General features: G+C 32.8%; 2 protein-coding genes across 3 annotated transcripts in view; one reads left to right on the top strand and one right to left on the bottom strand.

Annotated features, from left to right (window-relative positions):
- Positions 1–17,034, bottom strand: part of LOC117173296 — an 81,511-nt gene that overhangs the window by 56,990 nt on the left and 7,487 nt on the right. Inside the window, exon 1 of one of the 2 annotated variants that reach the window (XM_033361781.1) lies at positions 7,451–7,549. The exons of the other annotated variant lie outside the window; for it this stretch is intronic. The gene's annotated coding sequence lies outside the window, so the exon portion shown is untranslated. Of the gene's footprint in view, positions 1–7,450; positions 7,550–17,034 lie in introns of those variants that run through there. 2 annotated transcript variants of the gene reach the window in all.
- The window catches only part of LOC117173693, a 122,883-nt gene continuing 110,743 nt past the window's right edge, over positions 4,895–17,034 (top strand). Inside the window, exon 1 of the mRNA XM_033362335.1 lies at positions 4,895–5,365. The gene's annotated coding sequence lies outside the window, so the exon portion shown is untranslated. The remainder of the gene's footprint in view (positions 5,366–17,034) is intronic.

Raw genomic sequence — 17,034 nt, 5'->3', positions numbered from 1 at the left:
AGCCTTGGAGGAGATTATGTTGAGAAATAAAAAAAAAAAAATTCTTAAAAACGTTGTTTTTCTTGGTCAGGCCGGAAACTTATCAATCCACCCTCGTATTTGATATATCTTAGGATATTTTAATAGATTCTAAGGAATTTTCAATTAATTTCAATAATTTAGAATGAGATTTTAAAGGATTTGAAATATTTCAGGATGTTTTAAAACATTCCAAGGAATTTTTTTTTGCAGAAAAATATTGGTTTAGTTGAAATTGAAACTATTTCTATTAAAAGATAGTCAACTAGTCATTAATAATAATATAATATTTTATAATTATAACATTAACATCAATAATATATATAATAGTAATTATATCCATATTATATACACCTGAAAAACATAACCTGAAAATCGACTCATGCATGAGATTAGGAATAACGCGCAACATCAAAATCGCCAGTTTCTTTCATTTCTTTCAAATGAGGATCGTGATATAAATAGAAGACCACCAAAGTTTTCGGAAGCTTTCAGATCGGCAATCATCGTGCAACAGGAAACCTGAGAAAACCGAAGTTCGAGTCGTGCATTTTCGGCTTACAAACGAACTTACAGAAGTAATCATGCATCTTGTGTTTAGCAGCTCCCAAACGGTAGGTATGGTGGGGGTAAATTTGCAGCTCCATCTGGCAGCCCTGGAATATACCTGCGACGTAAAATGATAGAATCAATCAGTTATATAGCGCTCCACGCGGGCAACACATGAACCTCCAGCCGACGGATACGCGCCACGTCGCCGGGCAGGTCTTCGCATTTCTCGAGTGAAAACGAATCTTATTGTTTACTTGTGTTTGTTTTATAAAAAATGGGTGCCTGGCTGCAATAAGCAGGGGATTTAATATCTTTCAATCAAAAGTAGGAAGGCCCCTGTCCACTTGGGTTGAGTTTAAGCGACGCGACACGTTGACAACGACGGGCCTTCCCACAATTATTATGCGCAACATATTATATCCCATTATATTGCAGTCCGTCCTTCTTTTATTGTTGTAGAAGTGAAGTTCGGTTTTTAAAAAATAAATTTTGCAACTGTTTCCACAATTGTGATGAAGGATGCTGACAGGCAGCAAGGCGTACGGCCAGCTGACTAATGGTACTGAGAAACCAGTTAACCTCACTGATTAAACCAGTGCAGAAATTCCACTGAGTGAACCTGTGGATTCTCACTGATTTTCAGTGACACACTTCTGGCTATTTCAAACAATGATATTTTACTGGAAATCGGTAAGACTTCACTGTTTCATTTTAGGAGAGTATGTTGAAGAATGGTTGTCAATATTTTAACATTTCTGATACGATTTTTTTACATGTGGGGAACTTTAAAGTCGAGGTTTTGAAAGTTGAGCGCCCTTTCTAATATTTTTTGCACATTTACTTTCACAATAAAGACAAATTATCTTTGATGAAAATCAAACTAAAATTGTACACGGAAAAAAAATTCTTGAGGCGAACGAGTGAATAAAGAATATATTAAACTCAAAGAAAGTGTACGCTTGGATTAGGTAAAACGTTTAGTTAGAAGAGTTACACATTTATTTACTTTATGTAAGATGTTCTCGTAAATCAGGAATTTGGACAAAATTGCTAAGTTGGAAAGTTTATTATTCTCGACAGATTATGTATAATTGTACTATCTTCAGATTAGAAAAAAAATTCAGTTGTTATAGAAATATATTAACTTACAGTAGCCAATTTTTCGTCTGGTATCGCGAAAAAGAATTTCCCTGAAATCCGTGTAATGCATTTGAAGGTTAAGTTTGTTGTTTTTATCGCGTTTCTTGATATTTCAATAGTTATCGCCTACAATCGAAACAAGTGAAATTATTATTACTGCATCATAAACTCCATTTAATATTAACAATCACGCACATTTTAAGTGGTAAAAAGCGTTTAATTGTCCAAAGTAAATCTCAACTGTCACTGCTCCCGATTAGACCGTCGCCATTTTATTTCGCTGCTCCCATAATGCACCGGCGCTCTTCCGACAATTGCTTCAGACACCTATTCTTTATATCCCTATTATAGCTATACTAATTAGGGGTTTGACTATACGATATCCCTGGGATATGGAAAATGGTCAAGGATATTCATTTTCGCTGATCCAGGTATCTTTCTAAATTCCTTCGTTCGTTTTCAGCCTAACGTTTGGCTATAATAAGGAATAATATTCCTACCACAGCTCAATTTTTTTTTACCGTGTACAACTATCATGTTGAAAAAATTTTGTCATCTTCGATTCGATCATTTGTATGCTGATGACGTATTGCATGCAAGACACGCAAAGTGCTTTGCGTATCTTTTTCCGTGGCATTTTTCAACTTTGTCGACTTTTCTCATTTATAAACAATCGTTTTTTGCAATAAATATTAATGTTGGTCCCATTTGTTTGATCTGTGACTGGTAATTTCGAATGACGCGAGATTTGAGAGTAGCTAGCTGAACATTAGGGTAAGGGACGTAATAGGCCCATAACATGGTGGTTTCCAATAAAAAATATTAAGAGTAAAAATGACTTTCATGGTACTTTATTGCACTTCGTTTCCAAGTATAATAATTACATGATAAAAAATTAACGCCCCCCCCCCACAGTTTTCTTGGTTTTCATGATTTTCTAGCCGTTTTGGGAGCCTTCCAGTCCAGTATTACGTAACGCGCCTAGGGGGGCGGGGGCCTTAAGTTACATATACTTATTATAGAAAAAGCAAAAATTGAAATTTAAGAAATTTTAATGAGAATAAAATCAAATTTAAAATCCTATTTAACGTGCAATAATCAAATTAATGTGTGGAATTCCTAAAAATAAAACCAAGAATTCAATTACCAAATTTGCACAACCACTATAAAATGTTCCTATTGCAATTTGAAAAAAGATTTTAAAAAATTCTAAAAAAGAAAAGAAAAAAATTTCTTGGTTGGGACAAAAATAAAAAAGAGGAGAAAAAAAATTAGAAGGCAACTAACCAGAACATCTTCCTTCTCTTTTTATTTCATTAGTCTTTTTTATTTTTATTATTATCAAATCACAATAAAAAAAATTTATAAAAAATAATCACTAACATTTTCGTACTCATACAACACTCTTGTCAAGGCAAAAAAAATTGAGCAGGCAGGACCAGCAACGAAACCACGAAGCTCTCTCCCTGACAGCCGAGAATCAAGTGAGGGTCAAAATGCAAATCCATCACAAACATACCTGAAATATCCGATGAGGGTCAAAAGATAAACCAGTTATAAACATACCTGAATTTTCCATCATGAACACATTAGAAATAGACAAAGTAAAAGAACATACAGATTTATGACAACTCTGTCATAAATATAATTAATCATACTAGCGTAACTCGTGTTCAATTTGTCCAAATCAGTTTTTAAATTAATAGATAACTCCTTTTGTTTTTTCATATAAAGCAATTCCATAAATTCTTTCTTTCTCATTACTTTCACTATATGAAATTTAAACATGATCCCAATCGAAATCATGGTCAACATCAATAAATTACTTTATATGGCTAGCAAGAACACTCTTATAACAGCGTGCCGAACGAAAACCACTTTTGTGTTCCTCTATCCTCGTAGTAGGTTGGCTGCGTGTCTGTCCTACGTAATCATCTTACAAATCTTGCAAGTGATCTTGTAGACAACACCACCCTTTTCAGAATTATCCAAAGGATCCTTGCAAACATTTATTATTGAATCAATTTTTAGATGATATACGGAAAGAAGTATTTGAATCCTAAACTTTTTCAACATAAATTTAATAGTTTTTGAAATTTGACCAAAAGTTCAAATGTCCTTTGTGAAATGAAACTTGGGATTTTATAATAAACAAAATAAAAAAGAAGAAAGAAATAAAAATAGAAGTAAACACATTTGGTTGGTTGCCTTATCACTTTTCTTTCCTCTGTTTTATTTTTGTCCAAGAAAAAATGTTTTCTTTTTTCTTTTTTATACAAATTTTTATCTCTTTTCAAACTGCAAGATGAACATTTTATGGTGGTTGTTCAAATTTAGTCGTTGTATTATTGGTTTTATTTTCATAAATTCACCACATGTAGAAAAAAGCATAAATTATGGAGGGAGGGGTAAAAATGTCAGAAAAAATCCTTGCGTAATACTTTAACGTGAACTTTCATAATATTTCAAAATTTAGATTTTTTTAATATTTCGAAACTCTGTTCACTGGTTTAGGTCGGGGTGACCAAGGACCACCTCCTTTAGAAAACCTTATAAATGTCCGTTTTCGCTTATCTCACCGTTTTCAAGATAACTCAAAATTTCTATTTCATTTCTTTTTTTTTTATTTAAAAAATGTTATTATTCGGTAAGTTTGAGTTGGTCGAAAAGAAAACCTCTCTACAAAATTCTGACAATTGATTTAGTTTCTAGCTATCTGATCTAATATTTAAATCCCTAAGAATTTTTGGCATGTATTTCTATAAATATCCAAAGACTATCCGAGTGTTTAGAAGCCAAGGCCACGACAAGCTGCAGCAAAGTAGTTTGTCCCTCGCTCTTTCCTCTAATTCACTCCCTTGACCTCCCAAGTCACTCCCTTCAGCTTGAAATCGCCCTGGGTGTACAAAACCAAATGACCGAATGCCAAGCAGTGGGAGTTTTTGATCCTGCTCATCGGTGCCCCAACTCAGTTCGCCCCTGTGTTTACAGATTCATAACTCCTCACCGACATTCCCCCACCATCAGGAACCCCTGTTCCACGTGTTACCCCACCACAATACCACAGCCCCTCAGTCCCTCCGACCCCTTCACCTAAACTCGTTACCCTCTAAACCAAATTGCGAAGGTTAGTCGGTGGACTAGGCCGCTGTATTGACGTGCGGCGTTCAGGCTTGCGCGAAATGACGCAATACCTTTTTCCTCTCTCCGAACCCCTATATCCGCCTGTCATCCATATCGAACGACTCCCGCTCCTTACTAGCAAGTTCAATGCCAAGGTCAAAGCTAGCACGACGAGCTGGGCCACCGGAGTCGATCCCAAACGCGCGCGCTCGCTCGTTCTCGTTGCTCTTATTTCTAGTCCTTCAAGTGACTTCCCATTTCTACAATCCAAAACATACCGTTCTCCTCTTTGTTATCTGGTGTACATTTTTCCTTTCTTATCAAAGATTCATCGTAATTAGTGCCATTAATGTTTTTTTCTCGGAATCAATATCTTTGTTCCTGACAATCATTTTTTTAATTTGTGGACATATTTCAGTGTAATCTTTTTTCGCCTCTTATAGTGATTACGTCGTTCGTTGTGCTGATCTTGCTCTTGTATTAAAGATCATGGTATATCTGCACCGTTTGTTTTGCTTTAGTAATATTTTAGGTGAATTTTTATATTTTGTGATTCATCAGTTACTGTTGTTTAATATCATACATATGGATCATTTATCATCAAATTGTGTTCTTTACGTATGTAAGCTGTGTACTTTGTTATATTCAGAATGAATATGCTTGACACTAAAATCCTCTTCGGTTCCTTCTTCGATACAGAATGTTCTTATAATGTGAGGTGTCATTTCTATGCTTGCTACTAGAGTTAAAATTCTGAATTCAGTGTCCTTCATTGGATTCTTGATCCATTAACTTCTTACTATTGGTACGGTGGTTACTTTTCCACTATCAACTTACGTGAATTCTCATCTCCGCCTTATTCTTTTATTTTGTTTCAATCATTCAATTTAAAATTCCTCCCTTTTCGTACGTCATCATAATCGAACTTCTGTATATTTTAGTAGTGTATATTTCGTTTTTGTATATATTATACGAGGTATCTTATTCTTTCACGAAAAAGTGTGATAGTAAATAACGGATTAGCATTAATTTGGGAAAAATTTTCGGAAAATACAAATATTATTTTCGGCTAAAAGTGCAGTACTTCCTTTTCTATAATATTTTTTATAAGGATTGCTACTATTTCCCGAGGTATTTCCCTAAAGACTCTTTATTTACTCGCTTATTTATATAATTCTTTCAGTGGTATGTGCTACGCGTGTTTTTCAGGTTGCGCTACACAATCGATATAAAAATTTTGTATGAAAATGTATATTGCAATATTAATGTTGTAAAATTAATATTTTAAAATATAAATTTTTGTACATAATTTGACTACTGACAAATGTGAGTATGACATTTTTTTTTTAATTTTTCGGATTTTGTCAGGCATTTTACAATAGAAGATAATGTGTTGATGACATTATTTTAATTTACATTGTGTAGAGAGAATAGCTGTAATTTTTATGAATAATTAAGACAGTGAGACGTACATTTTGGGAAAGTTAGCGTATAATATCTGAGGTTCCAAATTGATTTAACTACAATCGGTGAGAAAATTCGAGACCTATGGCTTGGACGTTAACAAACTAAAGAAAAAAAGGTAGCTGAATGAGTTTATAATCATTTTAAATGTCAAAGTTTGGTACGTTAATAAGCTTGAAACCAATGCCCTAGAAATTTTTTTGGTGGCTAACAGAGATAAATTTCTAATAAAAATTAGGGAAATTTGACGACAGTGAACTTTAAGCATTTTTCTTTAAAACATTGATCAACTATTTGCTGTTGAAAATTTTAAAAAATATTACAAATTCTTCAGTCTTTTAACATAAATATACAACCATATTATCTTCAGTTCTAATTAAGATAATCAAGTTATTTAAATTTGAGGTAAATCTGTAGACTGTCCGTCATTTATTACAATATCTAAAAAGCTTGTAATTTTTTTTCTTCGTGCAAATTGTGATGTTGGAAAACAATTTTTTGTGCTGGAAAAAAGTGTAAGAAGCCAGCGGGATTTTTTTCTGGGTTCGTTCTCGCCTTTCCTTAACATGTGCTTCCAAAGCTTTTCTCTGACCCGCTGGTTTCTTAGAATTATTTTCCAATGCAAAAAACTGCCTTCAAATATCGAAATTTGCATAAAGAAAAAAACAAATATATACTTTTTGATCATTGATAATCATTATAGATAGTTCAAACAACCGTCTCAAATATAAATTAGATCAATATCTTTAGAACTAATGATAATATCGTTGTACATTCTTGTAAAAAAACATATAGCTTGTAATTTTTTGAAAATTTGCCTACGTCAATCGATTATCCAATATTTAATTCACTCTCGTGCATTTTTTCACACCTTTCCTATAATTTTTTTTCGATAAAGAAAACCTTTCTCTAAATTTCTCTGTCATTAAAAACTGTCAAATTTCCTTATTTGAGATTTCATTCATTAAGCTACCATATTTACCTCAATCATTTTTCTAACGTAAAAGCCTGAAGAATCGAATTTTCTGGCCGATAATAGTATATGTCGAGTTATCGTTACACTCGAAAATAACAGTGAATTTATTTTATGACTGGGTATTTTGATCATTTTTATTAGAATGAAATTTTTTGACTTGGCACTATTTATACGCACTTGTCAGTTGTGAGCATGAGTAGGAAGTTCCAAACTTCAAATGTAATATCATTCTATTTGTAATATATTAATGTAGAGTAGCGGACCATATGTAGTCATAAAAACTGTTCGAAGATAAGTTTCTTTGCATAAAAAATATAGTAATTGAAGAGGATGTAGTGGTTCATAAGGAGGAAGGAACATGCCCAAGTAGCATGATCCTTACCCTCACCACCACTCTCGTGCGAGTGCGCATGCCCGGCCTTGCCTTCTCTTCAGGGATGTGTAGTTACGCGTAATTTGAGGTTTTTTTATGTAATACACCTAAGTGAAGTATTTTTCGTAGAAAACAGGTAAAATACCAAATAAATTACGTATTAAGATGGCGGACCTGTATAACTGTGCATAACCTTACTTTTTTGAATTTCTGGTACTGGCATTTATAAGAGTTTTTTCCATTATCAATATTCTTCATTAAAAAATAATATCAACTAAAGCGAGACCGAAGCAAAAAAAACACTCCGGGCTTGCATATATTTCATGGAATGATTTTAATTTTAAACGTCTACAAGTGATAATTGTGAAATATTGTTATTTTTGTTCATTTAAATACGTGTATTTGACATGTATTTTAATATAATTTTTTTTTAGTACTGTTATTGTGAAATATTGGTCAATTTAATACTTAATAAATAAATTGATGTTAAATGTTTTTGTCTACTCGTCAAAAATCAATATTTTTTAAATATCAAATTTAAAATTTTGATTATTAAAAAAATATTTATTTTTGACCTGTAGACAAAAAACAAATAAAATCCAGTAGGCCTGTAGACAAAAACATTGTAAAATAAAATATACACTGATAAATCAACTTTATTATAATAAATTTATGTACCTACACGGAGAAAACTAGATGCTAGCACAGACTATTTAGATATTAATAGGTAATATCTTAGCGATTTCACCATGGAGAATAGACATAAGGAGTCCAAAGTCCTGTACATTGATTTCACCAAAAACGAGTATTTCCTGTCGGAAGCACAATAACGCATCGAAATGCTAGATCTTCCCGAGCGCGGCGCTAGTTTGGCACGGGTATGGATGGCCGCCGTCATGGTTTCGTGTAACTATAACCTCAAGGCTCAAAGAAAAATACAAAATTCGTAAATCGTTGACTTAATTTCTTTGATCCATGCCAAGATTTTTGGACTATAAAAACTGCTGCGTTTAAGTGAAAGTTTGGTACCAGTTCTGTGATGCGTAAGCATACAAGATTTAAAACTGGTAAGTTACATACTTATTTTTCATATCACCATATAATGTAACTTACCTCGTCCATTGCAAGGTCACAACGATTAAATGTTTTGCGATGAACCGAATTCTTAAAATCTTTTTTTATATAAATAATAATTGGTCTATTTAAATCAAATATCACAATCCTTAATATGTAATGCAAACTGTGTGAATCTCAATGATGTAAACGTAGGCAGCTACCATTTTATACCCGTGCCACATTAGCGCCATACATGGGAACGGGAAGTATTGTAACCACGCCCATACGACAATAATTTGCTCATTTTCGGTTAGCCTACTTTGGGCTCCTTATGTCTGTTCTCCATGGATTTAACTATGGGACAGAAATCTAGATACTGAAGTAGAGCATCCGTAGATATTAAAAAGAAGATTTTAACGGACAATATCCAAGATATTAAAGGGCAGAATCGAAGATATTCAAGAAGTATTTTTTAATTGTGCAAAAATTACCTGTAAAGCATGCCATTTTCTATAAAATGCAAAACAAAAATTTTAATATCGTAACCCTCTGTTTTTAAAATCCGAATCCTCAAGCATTCGCCTTTTTGCATAATTATGCGATTTTTGTCTTGAACAGGTGAAACACTGTTCAAGGCTCATATGAAAGATGGTTGTAGCTGAGTCCTCATTTTCTTGAGAAAATGTTGACATATCCAAAAACATTTAATCCATTCTCCACCAAAACTTATAGTGCAATAGATATCTAAAAAAACCACAATACACACGACGAAAACTCAAGACTGTTAATATCACATGTTTTATACTTTCAATATAAACAGCTATTTCCCTTTAATATTTTGTATGTTGAATAGAAGAAATTAGATAATATGCCATAATATCTATATATTATGGCTAAATATCGAAGTTTTTAATATCTATTTTTCTCCGTGTATACGATTTTTTAAATTTATTTTAAGAATGTTTGCATAAGGCAACAAGTTTTGGAGCTTATGTTTGTGGAGGGGAACGTAATACACAGAACGTGAAGTCCCACATGTACGCGTAATTTACATCGTGCAAGAAACTTGGCACGTTAAATACCTAGTAATTTACCGTACAAAACTACGTAAATTACCTAAGGTATTTTACTTACCCATCCCTGCTTTTCTGAATAGCCCTGACTCGATTAAATTAAATTTTACATTTTACAATGTAAATTAAATCAAATTTCAGATAGTAGAAGTATAATTTTCTGGATTTTATAATGTATTTAAATATGACATATTTCTATGATTTTGCACTTACGAAATAAAATGTTTTATAACTTAATAATACTTGATAAATAAGTCATAAAAACCTGTCTAATTATTATACTTAGGAATCCAAATTTAAAAAAAAGCAATAACCGAATTAGACAACAAAAATGAAATAGTCTAATATATAACTACTGAATTAGAAATACTGACGCGTTTTTAGTCGGGTTTGAAGTTTAGGTTTCAGATGGACCCGTGCACTTATAATCCATTAGCCAGTAACACTTCTGTCTGCACTAAAAGTGCGACGCAGTAACTTCGGCTCCTTTTATTTGCTCTACTTGAATCAGACACAATGGAAAACTTTTATCTCTCTTAAATTTGCTCTTAATTAAACAAATTTGTTACAAACAATTAACTGCAAAATAATAAATAATGTAATAATAAAATATATAATTTTGCAGTTTTACGATTTATATGAATCACTTTTAAACTGAATTAAAAACTTCAACTTTTTATTGTAGTTCGATCATAAGACTCTGAGGTCATTTTCAGATAAAGTATATGTTTGCGACTGTCTTTTGTTTGATTCCATCCGTACTCAAAATGGCATCGCCAAACCTATTTATATTACACATGTTAAGAAAAAGCGGCAATTACAAGCATTCTTACAAACCGTTTTTACAACAAAAAAAGTTTCATTAAGTGGTAATCGGATCAAGTGTCAGTAATGATGTGGCGGTTTACCGTAAAATATTTTTCTTGTGTGAAAGCAAAGACATAAAATATTACGAAATAATGTTGTTAAATGCATGTTTTGTTTAATAACAGTTGTTATTAACAAGAGAACGATGTTTTCAGAGTGGTAAAAGAGAGAAAGATTATAAGGAAGCTACGCGATAAATTACTTTAAGAAATCCAAAATCTTAACTATAAAATTGCAGGTGGGACAGACCAAAAATTATTTTGCAATTAATTTTTTTAAGGTCATAGTTAACAAATGATTTTAAATAAAAGAAAACCTATAAGAGACAAAATTTTTGTATTATATCTGATTTTAAAAACACGTTTAAAAACGAGAAGTTACATAAAATATCCGAAGTTGTTTATAAAAATTGTCATTAACAAAAAGTTATTGAGATTTTTCCAAAGTAACAAAATTATTTGTAATCAAGGTTATTTCCCCAAGATTTGTTAGAAAAGTTATAGCGTCGACCTTGTACAATGTACACATAGTCTTTTATTAAGAAGTTAACAAAATTGTGCACGAACTTGTTAAAAGAGGACCATTTTTAACATTTAACTATCATCAAAAATTTTAGCTCTGTCGCAAAATTTTCTTTTTTCTCTTGGAGCAAGTATCCTGAAAAATCATTCAAATTTTGTTTGAAAATTTTCGGTTCAATAGTAAGAGTGATATGTAGCAGCAAATATGTCAATTTTAATGCAAATTCAGTTATGTATAACTTGATAACCGGCTGTTGCATGACAAATGTTTCAAGATATAAAATTTTTTTTCCATGAACTTTTCGTAAATAATTTTAAAAAATTTATATCTCAAAAAATAATACAATTGTTACAAAAATGTTGCACCAGCTTTTTTAAAAAGTAACCTTGATATTAATAATCAGGGGACTTTTGCTTTTAGTGCATACAGAAGTGTTACTGGCTACTGGATTATTACCTGATTGCGAATGATTCAAACGCTTGACCCGATTGCCAATGATTAAGTACGGTAAACACACTGTGTTTCGATTAATACTATTCAAATCGATTCAACCATCAGTTGGTTGCAATTGTGTCCAACCATTTTCGTCTAGAAGGGTTTTATTTCGAAGTCTAGAATGATCCAATTTTAGGGTGTTTTCCAGTAATAAGCATTACTCGAATTGAACCAACTACAGTAAGTCGGATAACTTTCCAACTTCGGGACTGTAGGGGCGGGAAATTCCAGGAATTGCTGACTTATCGGATGTCCCCTTTAGTACAGTGGTCGGCACGCTCTTGCCCAGGGCAGGGGGCAGTATCCATTTCATCGCGGTGTCCTAATGGGGCATAAAATTCCATGCATAAAAATGTTATAGTTTTGCAATCAGAAAATTCAAAATATCATATTCGGAATCTGTGTTTTTTTGCGATCCCAACGATATGTAACTTGCAATTAAAATATTGAAATTAGACTAAGTTATGGCAGATATTAGTTTGTTTTAACCTGACTAGATAGCATTATGGAATTTTTCGTAGAATAGTTGAAAATGCATCAGTTTATTTGGTTGAAAATTCGCCTGTTGACAATTTAATAGAATATACGGATTTTCACCCAGCTACCTAGAAGAATATTATACTTGAAACCAAGTACTTGAATTTTTAAACCAGAAAGACGAATCCTTAACCAAGCAGTACACAATATAAATTATTTATTATACATTTACAGATTTAGACATACACATTAATTTTATAATATTAAAAATGATGGTCGATTCTTGGACAATCGAACAGAACTAGGGGGTGAAAAAAAGGACTTTGAAAAATAAGGGCCACACTAGTGTATTAAGCACAAGGGCAATTTATTAAAAGGAAATTAAACTTCATTTTGCAGGGAATAGAATTAAAATGAATATACTTATTATAGTAAATTATAACATGGAAAATATAAGTATTTGGTTTCAAGTATAATATTCTTCTAGGTAGCTGGGTGAAAATCCGTATATTCTCTTAAATTGTCAACAGGCGAATTTTCAACCAAATAAACTGATGCATTTTCATCTATTCTATGGAAAATTTCATAATGCTATCTAGTCAGGGTCAAAACAAACTAATATCTGCCATAACTTAGTCTAATTTCAGTACTTTAATTGCAAGTTACATATCGTTGGAATCCCAGAAAAGCACAGATTCCGAATATGATATTTTGAATTTGCTGATTGCAAAACTATAACATTTTAATGCATGGCATTTTATGCCTCATTAGGACAAAGGGGCCCCCCGCTGGCAAAGCCCGGCATAGCAATCTCCCTCAGTCAGGGGCGTGAGGAGATGTCGAGTGGAGAGGGTAAGACGAACAGGTACACCGCGATGAAATGAAAATCTCCCAGGGCAGGGTAGCCTGCCCTGGCGGGCGATCGTCTTTTCCTCCACGGCTACCTGCGGAATCTTTACCTTCCACTGCCAAACAACACTACCCCTCACTGGATTCGAAGTTGCTTCAGACCCTCGGTGTTAGGTTCCCCATAAAGATTAATTCCTTTGTCTGTCAACTAACCCATTTCCTTGCTATTTCCACGCCTATTCCTCGATTAAAATGCTAATAGGCCGACAAAATCCCTGAATATTTGACGATTTTGCGAATATAATCGTAAATATAGTTAGATTCTCAACAATTTCGATTAGAATATTAAATTTTTATAAGCTCCCCATTGCGCTAATGAAGTGATTCTAAATAAATTTTGTATTATTTTTTCATTGGTAAAGCTGCTGACAATTTAAGAAAAAAAAAACCATTTTTCGAAAATTATTAAAAGAGAATATTATTTAAAATAATAATAACTTGATAATGGCTGGGGGATTGTATTGACCCTCAAAACTAAATTTTGTAGAAATTGTTGATGTACATTGTTGGCTTTAGGGTCAGGTGACTTGCAAACAATTGAGTTGTTTGAAATATTTTGGCACATAATGGTGATCATTATCAATGAGTGTTTTTAAATCTATGACAAGTACATAATTTCTTGCAGGTATGCTGTTTTACAATTGAAAGTACTTTTCTTTAAAAAAATCTTTTAACTAGGAAAAATTAATTAAAAAACAATTAAAGTTTAGTAGAAGAATTTTGTAAGAAAATTTACAAACAAATTTTTTTAAAAGTTGTTCAGGAAACACTGTACTCAAAATAGTCTTTTAACATTATTTCTTAGCGACGTATATTAAATCCAATTTTTGTATTGAAACCCTTAAACACAGCTTTTTGTGTATAAGAGAAATAGTGCTATGTAATGAATTTTTCTGTTATGATGAGGAATAATATCTATGAAAATAAAATTTTCTCTCTTCCAAGACGCACTGTAGTAAAACTACAAAATTAAAAAAGAACTTTGTAGCTAAATATTCATTCAAATATTCTTTTTTTCTTTTCCTTATGTCGACGAAAAGTTAATGCACATTTTTTTCACAAGTAGTAAGAATACAGATTGTCGAGGAATATTGTACTTAAAAAAATTTTCCTTTATTTCTTATATACAAATTTTCCTTTAATAAAGTTTTATATCTCTGTAAATTTATTAACTTTGCAAAATGTTTATAATTTCAATTTTGTAAATTCTCATGTACTGAGTTTTCTTTTACCGTTTAAAATTATTTATGTGAAAGTAAAACATTTCCAAAATCACTACTCAGATTGATCTAGAATTCTCGTGCTATTTAAGTAAATAACACGTTCGTTCCGCAACACTGCTCCGACCATGCATAAAAGAAGCTACAGAAGTATGCCAGGACAGGAAAGTATGGCGGCAAATGGTTAATAAAAAGAGTGTCTGTAGAGTGAATGACGCCTGAAACAAAGACCTTGGCTATTAATGGACCCAAGTGGGGAACCTTACATAACGACTTCGTGAGGTTCTTCGCTTGGGGTGATAGCTAGAGAGATTGATCAGCAACCTGGGTCGGAGCAGTGTTGCGGAACGAACGTGTTATTTACTTAAATAGTACGAGAATTCTGAATCAATCTGAAAAATCTCTATCCCTTCCACACACTACTCCTTTCCCCTACCGAGTTGTCACGCCTACCCGAAAGGGAAATGGCTTAATGGTGTAATAATAATAATAATAATAATAATAATAACACTGTAGGAGCCTCGGTGGCTCAGTTGGTTAGACACTCGGACTTCACCTCAGAGGTCCGGGGTTCGATCCCTGAGCCGGTACCTCTAGAAATTTTTCAATGTACCTTTACCGAGGTTCTGGTGGTTCGGAACCCACCTTAAGCTGTAGGTCCCCCCATCGTGTACTTGACTGCAACCCAGTCCGTCAATGATGGGGTAAAAACCAGGCTTTGTCCAATATGTCTGGGCAGACTGCTTTCATCAGATCACTTGATTGCATTATAAAAATGCGTCCGTGACAGATGAGATATACCGGGACAGCCCCGTGCAAAAATGATCAAATAAAAATCCATCTCTAACTAAAAAATGCCTTCGACATGTTGGGCAGTATAAGCCTGTGACAACATTTCAACACTGTAGTACAAAATAAATTTGTAAAAAAACAAAATATTGTAGTTATATAATTATATAGAGTGAAACTCTTTTTTAGCGCCGATTCACGCTTGACTGCTCGCCTGAGTGACAGCCGCAACCCCGCGGCCCCCGCGCAGTTCCTGTTATACCTACCTACGGTGCGGCTTTAATTCTCGGAATGGCTATAGAAGGGAGGGTTATTGAAGTGTTTCACTGTAATCCTACTTTTAAGTTTAAACATTGTAGCTAAAGAATTCTTGAAAATAGGTAATAATTTTTCTTTTATCATAAGAATTATTTCTGTAACAAAAATGGTTTAACTTTCAAAATAAAATTTTCGTCGAAAGGAAAACAACATTTTTTAAAGAATACTCAAATAATTATTCGAACACAAAGTTTTTTAAATTTTGATATTTTTACTACAGGGCAATTTTCAAGGAACTCCAATGTTTTCTGACAACTTTAAAAAAAAATTTTAATAAGTTTTACGACTGCATCGTAATTCTTCTTTCATCAGTCTTGTATGTCGTTAAAAGAAATTGTTTTAAGAATACTGCATGCTTTATCAATAGTTATTAATAAAATGAAATAAAATTTTAATTTCAAGTTTAAGAATGTATATAATTTAAAGACTGAGATATTAACCAAAGAACAACACTTCCAATTGTAAAACTGCTTACTTATCCAGACATTATGTACTTTTCACAGATTTAATCAAACTCACAAATGAGGGCCACCATTGTGGACCGAAACGTGTGAAACAACTTCATTATTATCAATTCACCTGACCCTAAAGCGAACGACGTACATCAACAATTTCTACAGAATAATAACTTCTTGAAACACTTACGTTTTTTAACTCAAGGGAATACCCTCGGTAATAGAATTACAAATGAGAATCGTTTGGTTTTTGGATGACAGTTGTATTAAAATTTGCTGAAGCTCTGTTTAAAATTTTGTAACCTTTCCCAGCTTCATAGTCGAGAAATCAATGCTTGAAAATAACATGTGGTCTTACGGGAATACGTACTTTTTGTAGTATATAATAAGATTGAAAAATGAAAAAAATCTAAAATAATTCTGGCATAGATAGAATGTTATCCGAAATCCATATCTGCTTCGAAAAGTGTCAGAGCCTATAAGAATAGAAAAATAATTATTTATACCGTAAATCTATAACTGGCGTTAGTGAACTTAAGGTATTTCAATGTCGCATCCGTTCCACGTGCTCGAGTTTATGCGCAAAATTCGAACAACACGCATGGTCACACTCGACGTTGCCAAACATCACTACAATTTAAAATTGGACCATAAGCTAAAAATTTTAGAAAAAACTACAACATACGAGAATCATATTTAGACCATAACTTAAAAAGTGGAAAATTCTATTTATTGTTTTATCATTGTTTATTTATTATTATTGTTTATTGTTTTAATTTATTATTTATAATTGTATTTTATTGTATGTATAATTGACCAAAAGTGGAAAATTCTATAATTTTTCGTCGATAACATGTTCATATATCATGTTTATACTCTATTAGATTGGAATTAATCTAATTTTGTATATTTAAATGATTTTCTTGGAGATACTGATATTCTTGAAATAGAAATATATGCAAGTTGGAAGACAAAGGGATTATCTCCATAGGGGACGTAGCATCGAGGGCCTGGAGCTACTTCGAATCTAGGGAGGGGTAGCTCAGGTAGCCGTGAAGGAAATGACGACTGCCCTCCCTGGCTCCCCTACGATCTACTTTCAGGGCAGTACCTGCGAGCTTGGCCAGACAACCCCTTTCCTCAGGGGTTCTTTGTTAGAAAATGAGAAAAAAAATGTGAGATTAAAAAAATTGTAATTTTGCAATCA

The sequence above is a fragment of the Belonocnema kinseyi genome, chromosome 5 (genome assembly GCF_010883055.1).
Source record: "Belonocnema kinseyi isolate 2016_QV_RU_SX_M_011 chromosome 5, B_treatae_v1, whole genome shotgun sequence".
NCBI lineage: Eukaryota > Metazoa > Arthropoda > Insecta > Hymenoptera > Cynipidae > Belonocnema > Belonocnema kinseyi.
Note: the sequence above shows the minus strand (reverse complement) of the source record. Positions and strands in the feature narration are given on the sequence as shown.